The following is a 6,476-nucleotide window of genomic DNA, read 5'->3' as shown; positions in this document are numbered from 1 at the left end:
TTTCCCCCATGACTTGAATGGGGAAAATTCAAATGGTAAGACGGAATTAATTTGTAAGTGTGACTCGCATCACAGTAACCATACTTGCAATTTCCCAGAATTGCATCTTTCTAGTTACTTTCATTCCGCTACATTTCAAAGACAGAAAGTTTGACTTCACTACATTTTGGGCACGGAAAAGGTACATTATGAATTAACCACCTATTTCATAGAGCACTAAAGCTAAGCTTTAGATCTCTTTAGTTCATTCTCATACAATAAATTGACTGTATTTGATCATCAGCCATCATTCCTAAAGATCATTGATGTACTTTATGCTTCAATTAATGGCTAGGATGAAGACATACTTTTTCAAATGTCTCTTAAATCTCTTAATAATATGAGGCAGTTAAATAGTAACATTTATACAAACACCCCTTGTGCCTATATTCTCTGGTACAGGTGAGCCATCAGTTAACAGCGGATATATCATACATGTCTGGGTTAACAGATGTTGGCAGTGCAGAAGCATCAGAGCACACCTACAGTTCTATAGACTCAGTGTGGTACCCTGAGTTGTCAGTGTCAGGAAAGCCTGGCGACAGGCAGGGCTCATCGCTTGTTCAACTGGTGGCACTCTGGAGCAGGGGAAGCTCACCTCTGACGACGCACTGGGCCAACGTACAGTCGGTACACAGTAACTCATGTGTGTAGGGAGTAGAGGGGACGACTCAGCAGGCGGGAGGGTCAGAGGGTCTGAAGTAATGTTGCACATTGTCACCACTCGCCAGCGGCTCGTCAGGAAGTCCGGTATCCAGCTGCACGTGGTTGGCTGCACGCCTGGGTCTTTACTTGCGCCAGCAGAGCGCGCAAGTACTGCGTTCGGCTGCATATGTAGCTAGCTAGGTAGGTAGCCGTTTGTGTTTAAGCCCGTAGTCCAATCAGGAACCAGCATTTCTGGCAACGTTATCATTAACAGCCATTGAGGGACCAGCATTCCTGGTAATGCCAGTGGTGAGCGCACCTCATGGCGCACAAGTAGGCCATATACATGGCCTACTTGTGCGCAAGCCGCAAGTTTTCACCTATACAGTGTGCAGTTCTAGTTAAGCTTTTTGTCAAGCTATTCAACAACTATTGTGTTGAATGTTGTGGGTGGATCTGTTTTGATGATATACTAAATATGCCATTTGTAAGACATGAGACAAATCCTCTTAAAGCATTTACTGACAATAGAGGTGAGGGCGACAGGTCTCCAGTCATTCAGACGTGATACCTTGGAGTGCTTGGGGAGGCCTGTTGGAGCTACAGACTGAGAGAAGGAGAGGTATACTCGTGCCAGCTGGTCCACACATGCTTTGAGTACACAGCCTGCATGGGATGCCGTCAGGGCCCCTGGCCTTACGGGCGTTCACCCGTTTGAAGGCTCTGCGCACAGCACTTCAGCCTCCAAGATGGTTGGTGGGCTGTCGTGAATTCCTGCAACCGTTAAGTCACCAAATATATGGAAAAGACATCACCAAAGCTAATTTTAGAAACAGTGTACAGTGTGCGTTGACAGATACCATGCTTCAAGTGTTTTGTTAGACACTGTTACTCGCCCCCCCCCCCATTCATACGTCACAAACAGGAATGTGTACCATGACGTATAACTGCAATAGATTTGCAACAGTAACATTCTGAAAAGTGTACTGTAGCATCACCATGACCATTATCAGTATGTGAATCATGCTTAGAATATCTGTATTGTGCCTATGTATGTATTGTGTCTATTATTACAACATCTATGTACCTCAAACATTAAAAGTTCATACATTAAAATACATGCTTCAAGTGTTTTGTTAGACACTGTTACTTACTCGCTCGCCCCCCCCCCCCCCCCCCCCATTCATACGTCACAAACAGGAATGTGTACCATGACGTATAACTGCAATAGATTTGCAACAGTAACATTCTGAAGAGTGTACTGTAGCATCACCATGACCATTATCAGTATGTGAATCATGCTTAGAATATCTGTATTGTGCCTATGTATGTATTGTGTCTATTATTACAACATCTATGTACCTCAAACATTAAAAGTTCATACATTAAAATACTTTAGTTATAAAGCATAAACCACAACCCACATAACACCATAATATTTTGAATCACCATTATTTAATTATTATCATCAAATATGTAAAGTTTCTGACAATACGATGGAAGTGGATGTGAGCCAGTGGGGCTTTTCTTTTCTTTTTCCTTTTTTTTTCCTGAGCGGCAGAACGAATGATTGTCGAGTTTGTGGAGCTAATAACATTTAAGACGAAAGTCATTTGACACAACTGATAATATGTGGCAGGGACAATCCAACCTACAGTATGTCAGTGATTAGCGGAGTCATTTATTACATAATACCTAGAGTCTGCAGTATGTGGACATTTCAATTTAAAAATATCTATTAAATGCGCTCTTATGCAAAATGAAATGTAATTGTACAGCTCCTCCTAACCACTACAAGATATATACAATGGTATTGAAGGTATGAGGAAGAGAGAGAGGTAGAAAGTAATTTGTACTGTAAATATTCTTTACCACGTTGAGGTAAAGAGGCCCTTTATGGTAAACATTCCATGCTTAATCTGTGGGCTTTACTTACAATGTTAGTTGAGTCCTTTAGAAGAAAAAGAAAAATGCTCATGACATGTTATTACATAAGATGATGTGAAGGGCAGTGTAAATGTGAATTTTTCCATTGAATTTAACAAAATAACTCTAAACAAATGTGCCTGATATGCTGGCGAAAATTAATTTGAACAGGTATACTATTACATATATGTAATAAATGGAAAATATATAAATACATTTGTACAAATCATCTTGAAGGACGTTAAGGGCCTTTCAAAAATTCCATCGTGAACCTTATACTGGTTATATCATATTTGAGTATTGCATATTTATTATCTTACAATCAATGCTTGTATCTTGCCATTTTAGAACCAAACACATTTTCTGCTACGATATTCCACAAGGTAAGTTAAATAGCTGTACTTAAAGGGATAGTTCACCCCCAAAATGTATTTTTTCGATCGATTACTCACCCCATGGAGATTTGAATTCATGAATATGTTTTTGTTTTTGTCACATTCCTAAGCCAATAATTCCCATTGGGAACAAAGCAGGCTCTTTGTGTCTCCACAGGGAACCACTGCTCATCAAATTATTGTCTTAGGAATGCGACAAAAAAAAAAGATATCCATGAAATCAAGTCTCCATTGGGGAGAGTAATCATCAATACTGTGAATACTGTTAAACCCTGAGGGGAATGTTCTCTACACTTGATCCTTCCTAATTCCTAATTAGTGTTGACACAGTGTTGCAACTTGCCACAATGTTTGTGTTAACCTCCTGATCACTAGTAGCAAGGCAGTGTTCTGTCACTGGGCCAGTCACAATAATGTACTGGAGTGTTTGAACAACTAAAGAAAATACTATCAAAAGCCACCACCAGACTAGGAGGGGCGGCATAGCTCAGGGGTAGAGAAACCGTTATTAGAGCACGAAGGGTTCCCGAAGGGTTCCCAGTTCGAATCCGGGCTCCCCCTGCGTTAATGTCGAAGGGTCCTTGGGCAAGACTCTGAACCCCACATTGCTCCCGGTGAGCTGGTTGGTGCCTTGCATGGTTTCCTCCGCCACTGGTGTATGAATGTGTGTGTGAATGGGTGAATGTAATGCACAATCTCTGTAAAGCGCTTTGGATAAAAGCGCTATATAAATGCACCATTTACCATTTACTAGGAAATAGTTTCCACTCGGTCGGCAAACACCCATTGGACAAGCACAGAGCCCTGTCGCCATGCTGTCCTGATGACACAGACCACCGGACAGGGCTATTGTTTGTGTGATGCGACCGTGGTGTGCCCGATGCTGTTGCACTGGCAGTGTCACTTATGTACACACTGGCATGTTAGATATCTGCTTTTAACTGAGGTCTCACCTGTACAAGAATGATTCATACAAGTGAGGCCTGTACTTGAACTGTACTTTCCTGTGCTTTTCTTTTTTTGCAAAATGTTAATAAAGTATTCAATCAATCAAAAACTCTATTCTGCTGCTGTGATACCTGCTGCTATGTTTCTCCACATACACTAGAAGCATTTCTGCCTAATTTTATTGCTATTCTAACCACACACAAGAAGCAGTTGATATATCTGCTGCTATTTTAACCACATCAACCCTGGAGTCCATATTCTGGGAATGTCATAATAGGCAAACAACTCAAGTGTGTGAGCTGTGAGCTTGTAGATCAGCCGAGGGGATACACGTGGGGACGCTGGTCAAACAAGTACAGTAGGGTGGTTAGCTGCCTCATTTTTATTGCGAATGTAACCAGGCACCTTAGCTGTTTCTCTATCGCCCTTTCTTGAAACTGAATATGTTGGGAGCTTTTACAACAAAGAGTTTCACCCATTCTTTTACAAATGTAAACTTGTGACTTGAAAATAAATCAAATGTAAATAGAATTTGCCCTGACACTAGACATCTGCATGGATCTCTGAAGGGTGAATGAGCTAGTGAACACATGTACAGTACATTATGGCTTTCAACGAATATACTGTAAATATACAGTAAATATATGAATTAGTATACTTGTTATGTGACAATGACATTTCTCACATTCTCTGAGTCCTGATGTAAAAATAATTGTCTTAAAATACAAATATTTAATAATAAAATAACCTTTTGCAATGTGACTATGGGCTGTTACTGTCGATACCCATTTTTGACCACCCCTTAACTTTTGAGTCAGTAAAATAAACATGTATTTCCAGCTATACAGAAAGCTTTCCAGTTAAGGTGAGAGCTGACATACAACCTGTTGGACCAAGTGAATACCTAAGTGTGAGGTCCTTGCACCCTAACATGTCATGTTTATGCTCATTGAGTTACATTTGCATTGACCAAGATAATGTTGAGATCATTTTTGCATACAGTACCTGTAGCATTACACTGTTAACTATAGGATGCATGTGAACATGGATTCCATAAACAAAATAATCTATGAAACGTATATAATCATAATAATTAGTATGGTGCATGAGACAAATTGAGTTACAATGAGTAGGACATTCCACATACTAACATACCCACATGGAAAGAACTTATGTTACATATATGTTAAGACATATAACATACCAGTTGAAACCAGCTTATAAGCTGGTTTCAACTGGTATGGCAAGTCCCTGAAGTGGGCGAAAGCGGGGAGACAGAAAGATGGGACAGACAGATTTACTGTAGACTGAGGAGGGAGGAGGTGTGAGGTCAGGTGTGAATGACAGAGAAGGCGGTACACTCGCATGCGGCACGTTTCTTAAGACCTAAACCTGTGCCACTTGAACTGGTTCTTCTCCTTCCCCAAGCCCCCTCCCACGCCCTTATCAACAACCCTGCACCACCAACAATTGATTTTGCTATTACCTCAGGTTTCGCTACGATTACCTTGTGTGAACATGATCCACACAAGTGCAATATGGATTGTATGCGGATTCATATTTATTCATCCATGCCTAATGGCCTTTTTCAGTTGCCGCCCATTCTCCGTGGAACTCACTTCCAACCCACATCAAAGCAGCCTCCAACCTCTCCACCAAATTCTTTACACACCGCTCTCAAAAACAAAATAAGCAGGGGTGCCTTCTCCACCTAATCCATAACAATTGTAGTTTCTAGTGAGCATATATAGTTACTGTTTAAATGTTAGTTTCTAGCCCCTAAATTGTTCCTAGTTTGTTCATTTATTTTGAGCTTCTGTTTTTTGCTAATATATTTTAATACTTGCTGTTCTCTACAATGCACCAATCTCACAAAGTCAAGTTAAGATGTGTATCTGTATAAAGAAGCTAGATCCAGCCTTGATTTTAACATAACATTGTTAAATTAGTTTTGAAACTCACAGGTACCCTGTCAAGGGATGCAAGGATTGTAGTAATGTAGCCTACTGTTACATATTTATTAGTACCACTCAAAATCCATGATACAGCAGATATTTCACTTTGGAAATGTGGTCTAACAGTAGAGAATCCTACCGGAATAGTATTTAAAATGTCAGCGAGCCAGCATATATTTATCACAGATGCTTTACATCAGGCGTAGGCAACCTTAGGCACGGTGTCAACATTGGCACAGGTGAGGGTGATCACTGGCACACTGGCAGAAGTATGGGAGAGAGGATTTTTACTTTAAAATCAAATATTGTTTTAAACATGATCAATTAAATTAAGTCACCTCATTTTTACAAATTTCATCCCACACATCATTCTATATTCGTTAAAACCCTGAACTTTGACTGGGGAGGGAGTCAGATAGTAGGTGGGTTATTGCTTGAGTCTAATGATCATTATGTTCTGACAATCAAAATATGATTTTTCAGGATTTAGACATGGCACACTGACACACTGACTATCTCGAAAATAAAAACATGGCTCTTCATTTCTATGTGCACACTGAAGTCAGAC

The sequence above is a fragment of the Nannobrachium achirus genome (genome assembly GCF_963921795.1).
Source record: "Nannobrachium achirus genome assembly, chromosome: 3".
In the NCBI taxonomy this organism is placed as follows: domain Eukaryota; kingdom Metazoa; phylum Chordata; class Actinopteri; order Myctophiformes; family Myctophidae; genus Nannobrachium; species Nannobrachium achirus.
Note: the sequence above shows the minus strand (reverse complement) of the source record.